This window comes from Megalobrama amblycephala, linkage group LG13, assembly GCF_018812025.1.
Source record: "Megalobrama amblycephala isolate DHTTF-2021 linkage group LG13, ASM1881202v1, whole genome shotgun sequence".
Taxonomy (NCBI): Eukaryota; Metazoa; Chordata; class Actinopteri; order Cypriniformes; family Xenocyprididae; genus Megalobrama; species Megalobrama amblycephala.
The window spans coordinates 2195069-2217702 of NC_063056.1; the positions used below are offsets into that span (position 1 = coordinate 2195069).

General features: G+C 35.8%; 1 protein-coding gene across 1 annotated transcript in view; it reads left to right on the forward strand.

Moving 5' to 3' along the window:
* The window catches only part of grik2 (glutamate receptor, ionotropic, kainate 2), a 245140-nt gene that overhangs the window by 193382 nt on the left and 29124 nt on the right, over positions 1-22634 (forward strand). The gene's annotated exons all lie outside the window — the stretch shown is intronic.

Below are 22634 nucleotides of genomic sequence, written 5' to 3' on the forward strand. Positions count from 1 at the left end.
GAGAAAGAGTGGGAGAACGAGAGTATGAGGTTTCTGTACATAATAAAACATAATTTTGTGGCAAAAAACATGGAAATAATTGGTTGTTTTATCATATTGTTTACTATATTTATCTGCTTGGTCATTGTCATTGTGGGTTTTGGTTCTTTTGTGGTTGTAGGCTGGAAGGACCTTTAAAATAACTGAAATCATTTGGTGAAGTGATATGAACATGTAATGTGGTCAAGACTTGCCTGGAGCTACTTTAGCCGTGCATTTCCCTGAAAATTATTGCATACATTAGAACATTCATCAACCAATCAGATTCAAGCATTCAACAGCCCCGTAGTATGAATGGAGAATAATAAAGGGAGAACAATGATCTCCACTATCATTTAGTGGAGATTCAAATTTGGCTTTTTCTAGAGTGACAGTGATGACAGCGTAAAACTGCGATCAGTGCTGTCCCATCACAATGTCCTAATTTGAAATCTCAGCTCGTAAAGGGTATGTGAAGTATGCAATAAAAAGCAAAATGTTTGAGAGTGAAGTTTTTATAGTTGACCTAATAATTGAGGTTGTGTTTCAGAGCTTTTACTGCTTTGGACTGCTGGAAGTGTTGAAACCATTTATGACTGCACTGTTTAGTGCCTCTATGTGGGGGATCTCCTCTGCATTTCTTTATTCAGCCAGAGGGCCGTGAACATGTTCACTGTGAGAGTTAAATGACTCTTATTAAGTCAATATTTTTGCTCAGAGATCACAGCATGGAGACTGTCCCCTTAGCATTTGTGAAAACCTCAGCCAGCTGATAAAAAGCACTTTTTGTCTTTCCCGTCTGCCTGTTATATACTCTTGTAAATATTCAGAGGTATACTGAGCATATAGTAATTTTCTGTAATTCACTAAATGCTAATGAAATTGCATTTAAATGTCATTATAATATATATTAAGTTTTTCACTTTAAAGTCAGCAGAAATCTAAATGAACCCAATTTGCTTCATTAATACATATTTATTGTGAACAATGTACCGGTGCAGTTTAATCTAGAGAAAAAAAAATAAAAAATAAAATAAGATTATTTTTATGATGCAATTAATTCACGAAGGAATTGGCAACATTTTGCTTTTGTTGAATATACAGTTTCAGTTTCATAGAAATATGTCACATATTATGGAAGTTAGAAGTGTTGAGTTCACTGGGACACAGATAAAACACAAATATGGGGATCATTTAGGCACCTGATTAAAGCAGTGTAAATACTGAAAGAAAAAGACACCCTAATGTAGATAGCAAGATTAGAAACAGATACTGGAGAGAGAGAGAGAAATGGAGCTCCTTCAATGCATCCTTTTCCTGACAACGCCTATAATCCATTCCAGTCAGATTTCCTACAGGAACAGCAGATGTTCGGAGAGCTGAACACATATGCTCTTTTAGCAGGTGCTGATGTATTGAGTGATTGAGTGGCAGTGTGAGTGATTGACGGTTTGATAAACTGCTTTTATTGATTCTGTATAATGCGCTACAGAGAGATAGTCACAGAACTCAATAGTATGAAGAACACAACACTTTGAATTAAATAGGTTCATTTAATGTTCTACAATTACAGAAATTTAAAACTATATCAAACATGGAAACCCCTTGTGTGGCTGAAATAGTTTTGTGTTGGCAGTTTTAGGTTCTTTACATCTGTACTTTCACAGCTTGCTTTTATAGCTGCTATTGATTTGCTATTGTTACAACCCTAATCTACTGCTATATAATCTGGAATATTGGTTCTCATTCACTAACCACAAATTTGTGTGTGAAATCTATGTACCTACGTTTTCACAAACAAATCAAATTCAGGCTCATTGGAAATACCTCCATGTGGCAACTTTTCTGCAAAATGATATTATGTATTATGTTGCATTTCACAATGCTTTCAAATGTCCAGTGAGTGGCACTAAAAGTGTTCAATTTTAACCAAAACAGATGAATGTGAATCTGGAAATGTTTTTATAACGTTGGTTGTTGTATATATCATGGCAGTTCGAAAGTAAAATGTCCACTGAGCGGCACTAAAATGTTAATGCTCCATCGTATTTGCATACCCTAAACATTCCCGATAGTGTTAAAGGATTAGTCCACTTTTAAATACACTTTTCCTGATAAATTTACTCACCCCCATGTCATCCAAGATCTTCATGTCTTTCTTTCGTCAGTAGAAAAGAAATGAAGGTTTTTGAGGAAAACATTCCAGGATTTTTCTCCTTACAGTGGATTTGAATGGCTACCAACAGATTGAAGGTCAAAATTACAGTTTCAGTGCAGCTTCAAGGGCTTTAAACGATACCAGATGAGTAATAAGGGTCTTATCTAGCGAATCGATCGGTCATTTTCGAAAAAAATACAACCGTTTATGCTTTATAAACAAAATATCGCCTTGAACGTACTTTCCCTACTATTCTACGTACGGAACGAACGCGGTGCCAGTTTAGTTTTTTTCCGTAACTTGAATAGGGAAGGCGTAGAACATTCAGCGTAAGCGTTATGAAGAATGCGGAAGCGGAAAGTACGTTCAAGGCGATATTTTGTTTATAAAGCATAAACGGTTATATTTTTTTTCGAAAATGACCGATCGTTTCGCTAGATAAGACCCTTATTACTCATCTGGTATCGTTTAAAGCCCTTGAAGCTGCACTGAAACTGTAATTTTGACCTTCAATCTGTTGGTAGCCATTGAAATGCACTATAAGAAGAATAATCCTGGAATGTTTTCATCAAAAACCTTCATTTCTTTTCGACTGACGAAAGAAAGACATGAACATCTTGGATGACATGGGGGTGAGTAAATTTATCAGGAAAAGTGTATTTAAAAGTGGACTAATCCTTTAACTACTGCAAACATGAGGTAAAAACACATTTACTGAAACAACAGTGCCATTTTAATTGCTTTTACAAGTCCTTGAGCTCTTTTATTGTGATTAGTGTTTCACGGGACTCACACTCGAGCGCTTTACATCACGAGTGCACTGCTGTATCAGGTGAGTTACTGAGCAAGTTTACTGCATCAGAAAAGACACACATATGGAGCTGCTTATGTGATGGAAATGTCAAAATGTGTTAGTTTACAAATCATGCACTACTGTAAAAGTGTTTTGACGTCATAATATTGCAAGGAACCCCACAAAACAAAGTTATTTATTAATTGATAATATGCCCCTGTAATCATAATTTTGTGTGAAAATGCATAAAAGTTGTTGCTGTCTCTAGTGTTCGCTTCAGCTGGAAACTGTGGTGATTTGCATGTATTGGTATGTGGTTGGAGTTCTTTGAAAATTCTTTTTTTTTTTTTTTTTTTTTCAATGAGCCTGTGTTGAACAAATCATTCTTCATCAAAAAACGTACATTCTAAAATGTATTCGAAATGTACAAAAGATGTAACAACTGAAACCACAGGTACACAAAAATCACATCCTTGGGGTGTCCTAATAATCATGTTAAGATTCAATTTTATACGTGCTCAAGGATCTTGCTGCTCATGTGAGAGTGTCACATGTTTGCTGAGAGTGATGAAAGGCTGTAAAGGAAATTACATGCTGATGGTTTGGATGAATTTTATGCAAATTACTAACTTCGGGTATGTGGTCACTCATTTATAATAGTCCAAATCCATTAAAATTAGGAGCAAATTCAAATGCATACGCATGTTTTGTGAATTAGGCGGATTTTTTTGTGAAAAGTTCTTATGTGTGTATAATTCACATTATTAATGAATAAGATTAATTTCTTTCTTGTTTTAACATGCAAAAAAAAGAAATGTTATGCAGTTATTCATTAAAAACAGCTCAATTCCTAACAGCTGTTTTTGTAAATTTTTCTTTCATAGCACTAATATTTTAAAAACTCATGGTGTACACTATAGGCTCACGACGTCCCGAACACCAATATTTTAACAATTCAGAAAAGATGAATCACTGTCTGACCAGCTGAGATTTTGGTATGGAGATAAAGGTTAGAGTCATTATTTTTCAGTAATACTACAGCACACAGTGAGTGTATATTAGCACCCTTTATTGTTTGCCTTTGGAATCTATTAGAGCGTTTGGACTCGGTAACAGTGATGTGTGATGTCTGGCTATGCTGTTATTACAGGCCACTTATGTGAGATTCTGCTGAAGGGATGCGAAAGGTCAGAACGTCAGTTTCAGATGCTGCATTCTCTAGACCTCAAAGCTGTTGGTGGTTTTTAGCATCTTAGGGTTTTATTGCTGCAAAATTATTTTAATAATACATGTTGAGGTTTATTGAAATGGCTGCTAGCGAGTGTCTGATGAGGCACTGGGGAGTTTGAGCTGGATGACTGCGCTAATAGGAGCTCACAATTTGAGTCCTTTGATGATTTGGTTATGCAGTATGTTCCTCAATATACTGCACTCGTCCTGTAAAAGCCATTGCTTTTTGGGTCGATGAGAGTATGTGTAAATGATTTGAAAACCCATTGTAAGCATGATTAATGTGTGTTGTATGTTCTGGCAGTGACAAACAGGGTCAGAAATGAATTTTAGTAAGGGGCAATATTTGCCCCCTGGAAAAGGCTGGAATTGAATTCAAGGAGGATTTTACCTTTGTAAGGGCAATTTTAATAATTAGCTTATTAAATGTATTTGTATTGTCTTTTATGTCAAATACTTATTTAACCAGTTATTTAGAATTGTAATGGAATACATAAAAAAAAAAAAAAGTGTGTGGGGAAACGCCACATATTCTGGCTACTCAGACAAAACAAGCTAAAAACCGTTTATGAAATAGTAAATTAGAAAACCAGTGTGAAGTGTGATTATTTTAGTAGTATGAAAAACAAAACTGCTATTTAACTGTGATTAAATCATATACAGAAAGCGAGCAAAGAACACTCCCCATCACTGAAGCAGTTCATGACTGTTATCACAACGCCTCTGATTGGCCACTGCATTCATAAGCTCAACAGAAACGTGTGATTGATCATAATGCTCAATGCTGCAAAAAGCATGTAAAAAGAAATCTGATGTAATGTGAGCGGACCTAAATGTAATGCTGCAATTGTTTCATTCAATTTCACATTTATTTGTAATAGATTTAGTTTAATTGTGTATGGACTTTCTTTTCTTTCTTTCTTTTTTTATGCCCCTTATCTGGAATTTTGGGTAATTTTTGCTCATTTTGGTAGAATTTTTGCCCCAAGGCCCCATTAATTTTAGACCCTGGTGACAAACCTGAGGGGGCGATAAAGTTTACTTTAACTGCATGTCATTAAACCAGATTATACAGGAGGTTAGCTATAATCACACCCACCAGTTAACTAACTTTAACTAAATTACAGTACACAGCAAGAGTCTCTTCTAGCCTGAGGAATCTGTCAGTTAAAAAAAAAAAAGGTTTGTCCATTGTGACAACACTGCACACAATGATAATGAAATCAAGCTTGTGCTTGAACCTTGGTATGTGCATGCTTCTTTCACCAGCCACTTTATTAGGTTCACCTTGCCAGAACCAGGTTGGACGTTTAGAAGTGTCTTAATTCCTTGTGGCATAGAATCAACAAGGTGCTGGAAACATTCCTCTGAGATTTTGGTCCATATTGTCATGATAGCATCACGCAGTTACTGCAGATTTGTCTGCTGCACATCAGTGATGCGAATCTCCCATTCCACCACATCCCAAAGCTGCTCCACAGAACTGCCGCTCACTGGATATGTTCTCGCTTTCGGATGATTCTCTGTAAACCCTAGAGATGGTTTGCATCCCAGTATCAACAGTTATTGAAATACTCAGATTGAACTACAGCAGATCATCTAGACCATGTCTACAAAGTGGCTGGTGAGTTTGTATATACATGGTTCTTGAATCTGATTGGCTGATAGCCTTGCATTGCTATGTTCTACTGTTATCCCATGGAAACTGTTTCACGATTTGTATCACTCTGCTTGTTTCTGGCAGCATTTCTCACAGCCCACGTCAATGGTATAGGAGCAAACCCAAAACTACTACTGTTATTGTGTCACAGAATGTAGCTCTAAGAATTTTTTCTTCTTCTTTAAGCGAGAATGTAGTTGTTTTGACCTGAAATATGTGATTTATATATAAACATAGCGCCTACTTGAAAATGAGTTTAGGGATGTGAGCTCCGGGCCATCAGCAGCCATTCAGCTCTCATGTACCCGCAGAGAACAGCTTTATCTCGGCCAGTCGGTCGGGAATTTGCTGCTTATGTAGAAAATAGTTAAACATGATATATAATTCATTTTGGGTATATCACATGATCAATCTTTGGTCTTATTAATCTAGTAATTGTTCCATAAGCAAATCAAATTGGCTAAAGGCAGGAACACTTCAAGCCGACGGTCGGCCGTCGGGGCAGTTTTCTTCGTCGGCCGACTAAGTTTTCTCAGTGTGTTCCGCACCGTCGGCTGAAGTTGGTCCTCGACGGCTTTTTTTCGGCTGATTCGAAATGTTGAATCGGTGTCGGAGCTCGTCGGTCCGTCGGGCCACTGATCATTCTGATTGGCTGTTCAGCTACTGCCTCCTGCTGGTTCGGAAAGGCATTTCATCTCACGCAGGTGCAGAACTGACGTGCTACTTGGCCGTCGTCTGTTTAGCGTCGGTTTGGTGTGTCAGGGCAACTTTGGACACAGACGCTGCCGACATGAGCCAACCCCGCAGTCTGCTTTCGTTGCCACTAGTTCGTCGGCGTCGGCTTAGTGTGTTCTGGCCTTAAGGGCAAAGTTACATTTCATATCTTTATATTTTTATTTAACTTAAATCCTATACTAACTAGAGAGCTGCTTTATACTTTTGACTGAATCATGTGCTTGTGTTTATTTCCTATTGTACAAACTTATACTTTTATAATGGCTATTATTGTTCATTTAAATATTATTGTTCAATAAATTTTTTATTTTATATAAATAATATGCCATATTTGGTATTGAGTGTAATGAAAGGGAGTCCACTGGAGGCGAGTGTAGCGAGAACCCAAGTGCAGTTTATTAATGTGAATAATCAATAACAAAAACATAAACAGGAACAAAAACAATGACGTGACTTGACATGGCTTGGCTTGGCTTGGCTTGGCTTGGCTTGACGTGACGTGACGTGACGTGACTAGAAAAAAGATGCTAACACTCACCAATAGCGGGTTACATAAAACAAAGCTAGACAAGGTAACAATGAAACGTGAGGGCTATTTATACAAAGAGACTAATGACAAACAAGCTAACCTGTGAACAATGAAGACAAAGGACCAATGGCAAGACAGAACTGAAATCACATGACAATGACAACCAATCAGAACATGACACATGAGACAGGGGAAGCACATGACAAGAACACACAAGGGCAATGGAATCACATGATACAAAACACATGGCAAAACAAACAAAGCATAACTATGAAAATAAACCAAAAACCGTGAACATGAAACAAAACCAAAACAAGACATGACATGACATTGAGAAAGAGTTAGTATGTTAGTAACTGTGATTTCGACTTCAGTGAAAGTTACATTATTATGCCATTAGCTGGCGTCAAAGACTGTCTTTATAAGGGAGTCAGTAGAAAAGACTTTTATACTGAAAGGGACTGAAACAAGGTTAACAAGGACATTTTTGCTTTAAACAACACCTTGTGCACAAATGCATTGACAAGCACAGTCATGGGAAATCCACTTAACTGTTAAAAGAATACTAAGACAAAGATATCGCTTTCCTCAGCAGACAGCAGATTCCTCACTTTCCTCTCAAAAAAAAAAAAAAAAAAACTTCCATAAAACATATATTGTGTAAATTTAACACTTTTAACTCTAAATCCACACACACAAAAAAGGTTTTCAGCCATGATATATTCTGTGGTCTGCTTCAATATCATAGTAGCAGAAGATTATGGCCATTTTAGGCGGCCACCATCTGGAAGCCAAGCGTTCCCTGTTCTGAACATACTGCCCTAAGGCTGACACATTAAATTATAGAATATTCTAGCCCATGAAAGCAGGTGGAGAACACAGAAGATGTATTGGCCAGATATAGTCCTCCTCTTCTCTGGAGGTTTGCTTCCTTTGTCCTTCTCTGCTCTGAGGCATCTTATTATCTGTCACGTCTAGTATGCCACATTCTATGCTTCAAAAGATATTATGATCAAAAAGAGGAGCAGGCTCACTGGGAAAGCAGCCCGACCTCTCTCTCTTTCTCTCGCTCTCTTATCCTTCAGTATCAAAACAATCTCTGGCAACCTTTCACACAGAGGAGCACACCTTCACTCACTTCCTGGGCTGCTGTTCATCAGTCACATCTGTGTGTCTGTAAGAGTCTGTGAGAAGCCGCTCCCCTCCTCTGACCACCTCAGCTGCTATCATCGACTTTTTAATTTGTTGAGAAAGTTTTCGTGGAACCTGCGGCCAGTTCTCGGGTTCAAAACCTTCATATTTCCTGAGCAATCTTCGTCTTATCAATCCTCAGTGAGTTTTTCTCTTCTCGGGTCCTGTGAGGAGGACCCCTGGACCGTAGAGATGAGATAGTCGGAGGAAGCGAATCACAGCTCCTGATGGATCTGGAGCAGCAGTTAAAGAGAGCAGCCCCACCTGTAGAGAGGCACAATGATGCTTCTAGAGCCTCGTGATTCACAATCAACAGTCATTCTGTGGCAGAAATTTCCCTTTAAACATTCCTTTTGGAATAAAATGGCCAAAAACTAATACTATTACGTTTGGTGTAAGTGTATAACAATTTTATTTTAATAATAATTATACATTTTAATGTAATCGTTTAATATTTTTAATTATAGTTCAATATTATTTAAATTAATAATGATAATAATGAATGTATACAAAATGAATCTTGAATATACATTTTTTAAACAGATTGTCTATTAAATGAATGATCTATTAAAAGACACAATATGTAAGATATTTGTATTAAAATTGGATTATATTATCCCAAATGTTTCCAAGAATGTTTAAATTCAGAGAAATAAGCAATTTTAATCAGGACACAGATCGTGTCCATGTGTCGCCTATCAAAATCAACAACCAACCTACACTTCACCCAAAAGGCCTGTAGGTGGCACAAAGACTTACATTTAACCAACTATGATAACTTCGTTAGATGGTAAATCAATACAAAACATGGTTTTGGTGAGCGCTTTGTAATATGTATTCACATTAGATTTTAAAGCAACACAATTCGTTTGCAATAAGACAAACCAGATTCAAATTGCCCGGCAAATTCGTAAAGCAAAGAAAAATCATTTCTAGCTGATCAACATTATGAAAACTGGTAAAACCTTTAGGAACTTCAAAAGATAAAACAGCGAAATTCTTAATATTACTTCCAATATTTCCAAATTATGTTCATTTTCATAGAGCGGGCCAATATCGTGACGATTATTTAAAATCAATCGAGAGAAGCAGATATCGTTATCGTGATTAAAATATGATTAATCGTGCAGCCCTAATTTAATTTAATTTGACTTGACATTTGATATTCAACAGTATCCTTGACATTTATTCAACAGTGCTTTTGATCTGCCTGCATTGACACTATTCTTTAAAAGGAAAAATTATATACCAATTATCAATGTAAAGCTGCTTTGACACAATCTGCATTGTAAAAAGCGCTATACAAATGAAGGTGACTTGACTTGACTTGACAATGACATCATATCCGCGTTACCTTTGATTTCCGGTTTTATGTTGTAGAAACCATGGAAACACCAAAGACGCTTTAATATATTATGTGTTTTATTAGACAGATGAGAAACTGTTTGGATTCATTCATTGACAGAAAACGAATCATGTTATACAGCTCAACACAGCAAGTCTTATTGTTTAAATCTTGTTTTCTTGATTTAACTCTTGATTTAACTGCAGTGTGCAACAAGTGTCTCATAGCAGAGCAGCATTATAACAACTTTCAACACTCAAATGTATCTAATATGATAAACAGCGTTGCTTTACCCCACATGCGCTTGACCGGAAGAAGCAGAAGCGGCAACTGCGACATAATATTCAGCCACACCCTGCTTCATACTACAATAATGTTCATAAATCTTTAATACATTAGCTAGGGGTGTAACGATATATCGCAGTACGATATTTCGCGATGCAAAAATGTTACGATATGCATTGCAGAGTGATGTCGATACTTTTACGATATGACGGCAGCCTAATCTTATTGGTTGAGCTGCCGACGTGACCTACTCTGCAGCATGGAAGTAGCAGTGAGAGAAGCTGGGTTGTCACTGCATATCCGCATATTAAGGCTGTGTCTCAATCAGCTCTCTAGTTCAGTAAGTGTTTCGCGCACACATCGAATCTTGCGCATCGAATCTTGCAAGCAGGCTTAAATGTTTCTCGCATCAGTCTCTTGCTTGGTGGCGTGAGAAAAGTCATGGCTTTCTTTCACCGCAGCGCCACAGCAGCAGCTGTGCTCACAGAAAAGCAAAAGATGCTTATGATGCTTTGCTTTAAGAAGTTAGGGGCCGTTCACATATTGGGCCCTATTTTAACAATCTAAACGCAAAGTGTAAAGCGCACGGCGCAGGTGCACTCAGGGCGTGTCCAAATCCACTTTTGCTATTTTAACGACGGAAAAACGGTCCATCCACATTTTTGAAATGGGTTGTCCCTATTCTCTTAATGAGTAATGGGCGTAACGTTCAGTAAACCAATCAGAGTGTCATCTCCCATTCCCTTTAAGAGCGAGATGCGCTCGCGCCATGGCGGATTGCTATTTACATGGCGGAATTTGTTGGCGGAAAAGCTGAACGCTTTTCAAGCGAAGAAACCGATCTGCTCGTGCGCGAAGTTAAAGTCAGTTAATATATATGTGTGTGTATTGGCACGATTGTTCAATTAATTAGCCAATTTCGTTCATCATTATAAGTAGTAATAGGCTGAATTGAAAATAGGTAGCCTAATTCTAATACACGCAATGACTATTCATCATTACATTTTTATATTTATGTAGCCTACACAATAATATTCTTTTACACTGTAATCCTTTTGTTTTTAATATTTGGCATGTTTGTGTGATGCGCATCCCTGTGTGTAATAAGCAAAGTCAACGCGCACTGTGGACAGTTTCTACCAACGCGCTCTAACAAAAAAATATTGCGCCATTGACTTTAGACTAGGTTTGAGTTGGTCTATGGCGCAGTCTATTTTCAGCTCCTTTAAATAGCAATGCGCCGGCAATGCCCTGAACACACCTCTTTTTTAGACCAGCACGCCCATGGGCGCACTAACTGCCGCAAATGCATTTATTAATTTAAGGACGTGGCGCTGAACGGGAAAATGTGAACGGCGCCGGATGCAAACTAGCAAACACACTTGCGCTGCGCCTTGCGTCGCATTGCGCCGGGTGTATTATAGGGCCCATTGCGTCTGTTCCGCATGCAAGTCAGTTATTTCAAACGTAGCCACGCGGCAGGCGCGCTCATAATGGAAGCAACGCGGTCGCGACGCGCATGCGGTGCGTTTTCCAGGCGCATCAAGATGAAAAATTCTCAACTTTTCAGAATGCTGCAAGCGCACCGCAGGTCATGTGACATGAACCATTCGATCAGCTATGGCCTTTCCATAACAAAACATCAAAATCTCAGCCAAACAGCTGATCATAGCTGTACAAGGTGTTTTTATATCTAGTAGTAAAGCTAATGCAAGGGCTAGAAATAATTTTATCCTTTGCTGAAACTTCCTGATCTTCTTGGCGAGCGCAGTATTCCTGTGGTGCAAAGCTGAATTTTCAGCATCATTACTCCAGTCTTCAGTGTCACATGATCCTTCAGAAGTCATTCTAATATGCTGATCTGCTGCTCAAGAAACATTTAATGTGTACAATTGTACAAAATATTTGTGTACAATATTTTTTTCAGGATTATTTGATTAATAGAAAGTTCAAAAGAACAGTGTTTATCTGAAATCTAATCTTTTGTAACATTATAAATGTCTTTACTGCCACTTTTGATTGATTTAATGCATCCTTGCTGAATAAAAGTATTCAAGTATTTCTTAAAAAAAAAAAAAAAAAAAAAAAAAATTCTTACTGACCCCAAACTTTTGAACGGTAGTGTATAATGCTACAGAAGCTTTGTATTTCAGATAAATGCTGTTCTTTTGAACTTTCTATTCATCAAGGAATCCTGAAAAAAGTACACAACTGTTTTCAACATTGAAAATAATCATAAATGTTTATTGAGCAGCAAATCAGCATATTAGAATGATTTCTGAAGGATCATGTGACACTGAAGACTGGAGTAACGATGCTGAAAATTCAGCTTTGCATCACAGGAATAAATTACTTTGTCAAATATATTTAAATAGTACACAGTTATTTTAAATTGTAATAATATTTCACAATATTACTGTTTTTTACTGTATTTTTAATTAAATAAATGTAGCCTTGGTGAGCAGACGAAACTTCTTTTGAAAACATTAAACATCTTAGTGGTTCCAAACTTTTGGACTGTACTGTATATCATGAGCATACGCATATGACTTTTTGACTTTTTTTGACTTTTTGATTATAATTTAAGTAAATATACTTAAGAAAGTATTAATATTTTTTAGTTCACTGTATTTTAACAAATTTAGGCCATGTTTAATATGAACTTTTAATTTATTGAATTAGTTTTTAATTTGAAACTTCAATTTACTGTAGTTGAATATTTAGTACTTTTGGTGTTCTTGTCATTTTTATTTATTTATTTTTTGAAATATATATTTTTATTCATTTTTATTTCTGTTTTAGTTATTTTAGTACATCAATTTGAACTAAATGAAAATGAGAAATAGCTGAAATAAAATGTTTACGTTTTTTTTTATATTATATTTTTTATATTATATTTTTATATTATTTATATTATTTTTTTATATTATTATATTAATATTTTATTTAATTTCAGTTTGTAACTACAAAGTAAATACATTATATGCATTTTGTTATAGGCAGGTTTTAAACTTTAAACTTTTAAATTTAAACTTAGTTTTGTCTTAGTTTTACACCAGGGGTTCTTGCTCCACCTACCCCTGCCCTGTAGTGTATACAAAAAGAAACGAACAGAAGATTCATCTTCATTTAAGCTAAGTAAACATGTGTCTTTGTCTATTCCCTGTCTCTCGTAAAGCTGTCCAGAATGTGTTTTAGTTCATCAGAAGGTCTGCGTTTCCAATATTCCGGTCATTTCCAGATCTTTCCAGAGATTTCCAGATCTTCAGCAGTCTCTGCTCTTTTCTTTGACAGCCCTCAGATCTTTCCTTTGAATCCTCAGACCAGGCCTGTGTGGTGGACTTTTTTGGAAATCTGCAACACACTGTTTTGCTTTTGCCCTTCAATATTAATTTATTGAAATATAATGATATAAGTTGTGCTAACATCAGCAAATCTTTATATTTATTTAAATGAATGAGGTATAAAGACAGGGCACATCTTTAATACTTTGAAGAGGTGCAGTTATGTGTTTATGTAAGACCTAATCAAAGGCATTTTGACAAGTCTAACAATAGAGACCCAAGAGACTTTCTGCCATTACGCACACACACACAAACATGCATACATAATCACGTGCCATTCCCTGTGGTGAAGAAGCCTTTCATTGCACACACACATCTCTCTCTCTCTCTCTCTCTCTCTCTCTTTCTCTCTCTCATGGCACAGCCTACATGTCGGCTTTTTGTAAAACGAGCATTTAGCAGCATCTTTTAAATATCTTTACATTTTGGTGTGTGTGAGAGATTTATCCTGATAGAAGCTTCACAAAGACTGTCGCCATCCTGCGTGTGTCGATATAATGAGAATGTGAATTAAAATGGACAGCCACCTGCCCGCTGCAGTTTCCAGCATCATTATCAGTGGCTGAGCTATGGGTAAGGCCAGGAGATGTTTGTTTTGGACTGATCTCCTTCACTGCACACGGGCCTCTCGGTGGAATATCTCGCAGAGAAAAGACGAGCATTGTGTACTGGAGAACTCTGGCAAATGTTTAGAGAGGATATTTAAGATCGAGTCTTATTATCTATTCTGTTTACACCACATAAATATTACATATATAACAATTAGCGTTGTCAAAATTAACATTTAACAACTGCGATGAAGTAGATATACCCTTCAGGAGTAGGGGTGTGGGATATTGACAAAAAATTATGTCTCAATATTTCCTGGGATTGTGTCAATAACGATAACAGTAAAAACGCCTAAAGTTTTTGATATTCTTCTGTGATGGTCAGTTTACAGCAGTGACAGAAATGATCTTTTCCAGTGAGTTTAATGTGATTTTTACCTTCAGTATCAACACAATTCATCTTTACAATGCAGAGGAAACATAGAAGCTGCATATAAAGTGGCGTTTAGATGCATTGAGACGTAGATGAATTTAATGCAGCTCAGAGGGGATATGAATCATTTAACCTGCAGTTACAAATGCATACATAATATTTGATGTTTTAAACATTAAATGTTGAATATTGATATTTTTAAATGATTTTAAAAATGAAAAGATACTTTAAATGTGAAATTAAAACCACCAGTCGGTGGCAGCAAGTCACTGTTATTAAGTCACTGAGGTTCAACCGATTAATTCAAGCGGCTAATTCATTCTGGAACGAAGCATTCGACTGTCTTAATGAGTGAGTCATTGAATCATTCACCCAAACGATTCATTCATTCAATAACGAAACACTGCCGTGTGTGGCTTATGGTGCGTTCACACCAGACGCAAATGAGGCGTTAAGTGTGAGTGATTTACATGTTAGGTCAATGCAAAGACGCGAATAGACATCCTGCGGTGCGAATTGAGCATTTCGGGCATTTGACGCGCATAATGCGTGATTCGCGCGGAACGCCCAAGTTGAAAAATCGGAACTTTGGCGAAAATTCGCGCCGCGTTAACCAATCAGGAGCTTGCTCTAGTTGTGACGTGACGTAGCGAGCTGAGGCAGAAATCCGAAACAACATGGAAGACAAAATCATCGTCGCTGTACATCTTCATACTTTTATAGAAACAGGAATAAAAAGGATCTTGCTTGAAAGAGAGTAAGGAGGTCTAACAATCTGGCAAGTTGTAAAAAACAGTCTTTACTCAATTTGAGCTATATAAATATACATATTGAGACTACAAGCTAGCTAAAGCCGAACAATTAAGCTTATTCGCTGTAATTTACAACTATTTTTTCGCTGACAAGTTGTGTTTATTCAGAGGAAGTGTTCAGAAAGAAGTGGAGTCTGGGACACATAAAGGAGCGTGAGAGCCCCTCTCTTGACGCAAATTCGCGTCTATTGTGAAGTGAATTTCACGCGCGAATGAAGCGAGTAAACTCAAAATGTTCAAGCGTCCAACTACGCGCGAATAGCGCGATTTATTTGCGCAAGTCGTGTCTGGTGTGAACGCAGCATTAGAGACACTAAACCGTCCTGTGGCTTTGTTTGGAACTATTTTCATTGGTGAAATAGAGCAAAACCAGGCAATATTGTGTCTAAAATGTAAGTCACTTAATATTAACTTCTTGTTTATTGAATTGTTGTATAAAATAATTATCACATTCGTAATCATGCTAATATTTTGAGAAAAAATGGCACTCTTTGTGTGAAATTGATTAACTAAATTAAATATAAAATACATACAGAAGTATTTTTGCCCCCTTATCTTAAATATCAGGGCATTCTAAATACATTTAATAGACTAAATCACATAGTGTATGTGTGCACTCTCTAGTAAGTTTTTGTAAAGTAAGGCATATACTTGAAAACTAAATGGATAACTCGAAAATAAAGCATGATTATATTGTATTATTACAAGATAATAACACATTAATAAGTATGTAATAGCATAATAATTTAATATGAAATCAATTAAAAAAAAAAAAAAAAAAAATCTCTAGTTTTTTAGACCTAAATTGAATTTTAGTTTGAAATGCAAGCTCCTGAAGCGTCCTAGTCTTTTGTTTTAATATGACACCATTAAGTAGTAGTACTTCACGATCACAATATGATGAGTAGAGTTTAAATGTGTTCTACACAACATTAAAGTTTATTAAGGAATAATGGACCATTTCACTGTAATGTAGGCTCACCCTGCTTAACATTCAGCTCTGGATACGTAAAGCCTGCTTTCTTGGGCAGAGATATGGACACATTTAGACATCAATTAAGATTCTTATCTGTTCTTTTAGAGTGGATCATTTTAATATTTATGTGGTGATTTGAAGTTGTGGATGAAGTGGATGCAGCATACTGTTTTTATTTGTAAGGGAATTTGAACTGCCCGTCATTCTTTAAGCACTCCAGCACTGTCTCAGCCAATAGAGCGCTGCAGTGATGACGTATTTTTGTAGGCCAACCTGTAACAAACCAATAGGATTTTTCCATTTGTTTATTGCAGAAAATAAGCTCTGTGTCACGGTTCCAGTCATTCCCGGACTACACTTCCCATAATCCTCCCTGCCAATCACCTGCACTCACTTCACCAATCAGCTAACACTAATCACCACACCCAGCTGCCCAGCTTGCATATGGATCTCACCTTGTGTCCCACCTTGTAACAGATCTGTAATGAGGCGGGACACGAGGTGAGATCCATATGCAAGCTTTATTAGACTGAGTTCGTCGTCAAACAGGCAATGGTGGAACAACAGCAAACAGGTATGGCAGAGAGTAGGCAGAATCGTAGTCGAGGTGCAGGCAATAGGTCAGGGCTGGCAGATAACAATTGGAAGTCCAATAAACAATACACAGTCCAAAGGCAGGCAGCAGGGAATAGTAGACGGGGAACAGGCAGGGTAAATAACAGGCAAACAATAACAATAAGAAGCGCTCAGAAGTGTAACCAGAGTATACAAGACCTTACAATGTGTGTGAGGATGTGACATGCTTATATAGTCCAGGTAATGCGTGGCAGCTGGGTGTGGTGATTAGTGTTAGCTGATTGGTGGAGTGAGTGCAGGTGATTGGCAGGGAGGATTATGGGAAGTGTAGTTCAGGAATGACTGGAACCGTGACACTCTGTGACCAACAAAAGTTTATGATTGTTACACTTTTTTTTTTTTCCCATCATGATAATCTTCACATTAGAACACAACTTTTATTTTGAAGCTTAAATATGATCAGCACAAGTCAAAAGCTAAATGTAGGCTTTAAACGAACTACAACACGGTCGCATGACTTCAACGTTACCACTATTAAGCTTCCAACAACTCTTTTAGTCTTTATTTAAAAAAATAAAAAAATAAATAAAAAATCCTGAAAGTTTGTGTTAGAATAGTTTGCGAGACTGTGATTATATAAACACAATGAGGCTGTAAAAGTGACTAGTGAGTAGACAAGTTTCTCTGTTCAATGTAATGATTTTTAATTTCCCCAACTACCTCTGTAGTCCCATTTAGACTCTCTTTAGCAACCATTTTTAAGACAAGTAAAAGCTTTGGAAAAAATCACAAGAGGATATTACTGATGAATTTTGTGTCGTTGAATAAAACATGAAAATATCTTGAGTTCACCACAGACCTTATTCCAGACATTTAATAAAAAACATATTAAAAAAAAAAAAAACATTGGCTTCAGGACGTGCTAAAATGCTGAAGGCCCTGATATACTCACTGCAAAGTTCTTTTGTGCTTCACTTAGGGGTAAAAAATAAGTCCAAAATACCTTTGCAGCGATAAACTGTTAGCGAGCATCTCGATGTTCCCCATGCTGCTGAAAGTGACATTTAAATGAACATGTAAATATGTGCTGTGCACTTTCCTCTCAATAACACAATAAACACACAACATAAATGACAGCGGTGAGAAAACAGCAGTTCAGAAAGCATCTGATCACAGTGATGTGGATATGTTTGCACCAGCTCTGCAATTCAGCACTTTTATTTTTAAACACTTTAAGCACTTTTAAACACATTTATTTAAATAGCACTTTATACAATAGATAGCTTTAAAGCAGCAGCTTTACAGTATAAAACATGAAAAAAAAAACAGTGTCAGTGTTGCTTTAAATTAGAATTACAGCTTCAGTTTGTACTATAAAGCAGCTCTCCAGTGTGTTCATGTTTTCACTGCCATCTGACCTCAATGGAAGAAATGAACTGAAGAAGATTTTTCCATGTCAAAGAAGGCGGAGCTTCAGGGCCACACCCACCTATTACACACAGACCAATGGTGGTTCAGAAGTGTTTACCAGCCAGAGTGAACTTTTTCTGGAATTTTGCTTTGGCAAGCTGCTTTGTACTCCAGAAACAGACTATTTTTGCCTCATTTTGTTTAAAATTACGTCAAAAAAGTTTGCACCAGTAACTCATTTTGGGGTTTGGGCCTACAAAAATACATCATCCCTGCAACACTCTGTAGACAGAATGGAAGAGGAAATGTCTATGTATCAGTCAACAACAGGCTGACATCTGTTTACTTTCACACATCCAATACATCAATAATGTTGTGTTTTTTTTTTTTTTCTGGATGCTCCTCAATGAAAGTTGATGGATGTCCCTTTTCAGTCCAAAAGCGGGTTAAATATTTTATCTGCAACATATCCTTATTTTACATGCACATCACTCCCACAATAACATCTATTTATCATGATCAACCAATTTTTCAACCATTTTTTTCTTTTTTCTTCTCTGAGTCAGAACAGATAATAAATTTGTTTCATTTTCATTCTCTTGTCATCTGTAAGAATAACAGCGGTGGCAGAAGAGAATGCTTCGGGTCTGATTGTAGTGTGCAGAAAATTAATCAAAGCCTCACAACAGATCGAGAACCAAGAGCAGATTAAAGTAGCGCAATCTGTGAACACTTCAGCATGATCAAAGTATTCGACAAATCACTGCTAATCAATCCAAACAACCTCAAATCAACCCAAATGCACAGATAGCATCGCGGTGATAAAGAAAGAATGAATTGAAAATGAGAGATGATCGCTAGACAACTGACACAGAGAGACTTCACACTTAAAGGATTGCTTCAGTATCAAGAAGCAGTAAAGTTTTTGTACTAAAAATTACTATCTACTTATAGTTATTACAACAACTGGATAATAACTAGGTACTAACCCTGAACCTTCCCTAAAAAACCTTAACCCATGTAGTTGCCTTATATTAACCAGTACTTTCTTATATAAGTACAATGTAAGTACACGTACTGTAAAATAAAGTGCAACCAAAATATGAGCGTCTTGCATTGTGAAAAATGTTATTATTCAATGCTCATGGTCCAATAGTGAGCTCTGTTCCAAAACCTGCCTACTCAAAAAGATGCATTACAGTCAATGCAGGTTGAATGGTAAAATACTCAAATGAAAATAAATATTTATTTGATTGTTGTTTAATTACTAAATTTGTGATTTTCCTTCTTTCTGTCTATCTCAGCCCCCATGGTTTTGCCTCATCAGCAGTCGTAGTCTACATGTGCAATCGGCTGATTTGTCAAGGGTAACTCCAGAAGATTCTGATAGGCACTTGGCAAATCACCCAGTTGATCTAAAATATCGACCGGCCACAAAAAGTCATTACACACAATAATGGCAAGCAGGACCTTGAGTATGTGACTTAATTAGGTTTCAAATGCCATCAGATGTGTTCTCAGAGGCACAAAAAGACCCGAGTTTAAAATGCTTGAAGATTTTTTGCAATTGGCAACAATTTCCCTTGTTACTAACCTTAAGTTGATTATGGGTTTATTTGTAGTTCTACCGGAATAAGATATTATTTTGTATTTTGCGTGCTGTCAGCATGCATTTCCATTTTGGAGATTAGTCAGGATTAGTCATAAACAGATTTGTGTGCTTCTGCCGCAATTTGTGCCATAGTAATCATGTAAAGGGGGCAAAAATATGACATTTTAACCAATAGCTGTATGACTTTTCTTAAAAAGATTATTTTGAAAAACACCTGCATATGCTTTGTGTTCCCAGTGAGAGAGCAGTGTGAGCGAGAAAAGCTTGTCTGTGGGTGGTTTATTGATAATACAGTGTGATCTAATTTGTATTTGTAGGTATACGACTTTAAGGACACATTTGAGGTTCATAAAATTGTATTCAAAGAATTCATAGATTGATTTTATTGAATGTATAATGTGTGATATTAATTATTGCATCAACTCTCCTCGCGTGACGGTCAGAAATGACAGATTTTGTTTATTTCACTTAAATTAATGTACTATATTTATTTTGATCATGTTTTTTTGTTTAATATTTTGTATTTTTAGGGGATTTTATGGTACTAAATTTTATATTTATGCAGTAGTTATAATACATTTATTACCACATTTTGAGCATAGACCTGAAAATGAAATTTCCAACTTAAACTGTCATAAATCTTGAATGGTTTGAGGCACAGACTGAAGTGTGGTCTCATTTTAAAGAAGATGCTTGGCAGATTGTTGCTAAAGTGAAAGTAAAAAAAAAAAAAAAAAAAAAATGATATAGAAGTTATTGTTTATTGTTATGAAAAATGCACAAAAATACTATTTTCAATTTTTATTCGAAATATATATTTTTTAAAACATGTTTTACTCTAAAACTGTGAGAAAATCAAAGCCATAAATCTAAACAAGTTGTGTTCCAAATTTGAGGTTGATATCTTTAAAAAAAAAAAAAAGAGCTTTCAGTAAGATTTTGTTTGGGCACAGTGCATCATTTTTGACCGCGAAAGTACCAAAATCTAAGTTTCTCACCTTTCCTACAAAGTAGAAATTTCAAAAATAATAAATAAATAAATAAATAAATGCTTTGTGTTCCCAGTGAGAGAGCAGTGTGAGCGAGAAAAGCTTGTCTGTGGGTGGTTTATTGATAATACAGTGTGATCTAATTTGTATTTGTAGGTATACGACTTTAAGGACACATTTGAGGTTCATAAAATTGTATTCAAAGAATTCATAGATTGATTTTATTGAATGTATAATGTGTGATATTAATTATTGCATCAACTCTCCTCGCGTGATGGTCAGAAATGACAGATTTTGTTTATTTCACTTAAATTAATGTACTATATTTAGTTTGATCATGCTTTTTTATTTAATATTTTGTATTTTTAGGGGATTTTATGGTACTTAATTTTATATTTATGCAGTAGTTATAATACATTTATTACCACATTTTGAGCATAGACCTGAAAATGAAATTTCCAACTTAAACTGTCATAAATCTTGAATGGTTTGAGGCACAGACTGAAGTGTGGTCTCTTTTTAAAGAAGATGCTTGGCAGATTGTTGCTAAAGTGAAAGTAAAAAAAAAAAAAAAAAAAAAAAAAAATGATATAGAAGTTATTGTTTATTGTTATGAAAAATGCACAAAAATACTATTTTCAATTTTTATTCGAAATATATATTTTTTAAAACATGTTTTACTCTAAAACTGTGAGAAAATCAAAGCCATAAATCTAAACAAGTTGTGTTCCAAATTTGAGGTTGATATCTTAAAAAAAAAAAAAAGAGCTTTCAGTAAGATTTTGTTTGGGCACAGTGCATCATTTTTGACCGCGAAAGTACCAAAATCTAAGTTTCTCACCTTTCCTACAAAGTAGAAATTTCAAAAATAATAAATAAATAAATAAATAAATGCTTTGTGTTCCCAGTGAGAGAGCAGTGTGAGCGAGAAAAGCTTGTCTGTGGGTGGTTTATTGATAATACAGTGTGATCTAATTTGTATTTGTAGGTATACGACTTTAAGGACACATTTGAGGTTCATAAAATTGTATTCAAAGAATTCATAGATTGATTTTATTGAATGTATAATGTGTGATATTAATTATTGCATCAACTCTCCTCGCGTGATGGTCAGAAATGACAGATTTTGTTTATTTCACTTAAATTAATGTACTATATTTAGTTTGATCATGCTTTTTTATTTAATATTTTGTATTTTTAGGGGATTTTATGGTACTTAATTTTATATTTATGCAGTAGTTATAATACATTTATTACCACATTTTGAGCATAGACCTGAAAATGAAATTTCCAACTTAAACTGTCATAAATCTTGAATGGTTTGAGGCACAGACTGAAGTGTGGTCTCTTTTTAAAGAAGATGCTTGGCAGATTGTTGCTAAAGTGAAAGTAAAAAAAAAAAAAAAAAAAAAAAATGATATTGAAGTTTAAGTTTATTGTTATGAAAACTGCACAAAAATACAATTTTCAATTTTTATTCGAAATATATATTTTCCAAAACATGTTTTACTCTAAGCCTGTGAGAAAATCAAAGCCATAAATCTAAACAAGTTGTGTTCCAAATTTGAGGTTGATATCTTAAAAAAAAAAAGAGCTTTCAGTAAGATTTTGTTTGGCACAGTACATCATTTTTGACCGCGAACAATACAAGTATGACTGTTTTTTCAGGACCATTTAACCTTTTCGAATCATGTCCATGTAATTATATTGTGTGTGTGTGTGTGTGTGTGTGTGTGTGTGTCACATAGAAAGTACCAAAACCTAAGTTTCGCACCTTTCCTACAAAGTAGAAATGTAAAAAATAAAAAAATAAATAATTAATATAAAAAAAGTACAGTTTTTTTCTGGTCAAAAATGACCAGTGGGGTGAAACAGGTGTTTCTCTGAAAGGACTTTGTCATTTAGTGATAAATGAGAGTCTCATCATGGGATTGGTCTGTCATCTGCGACACCACTTTTGTAAATGTTATTGCAATTGCAGTTCCAACTT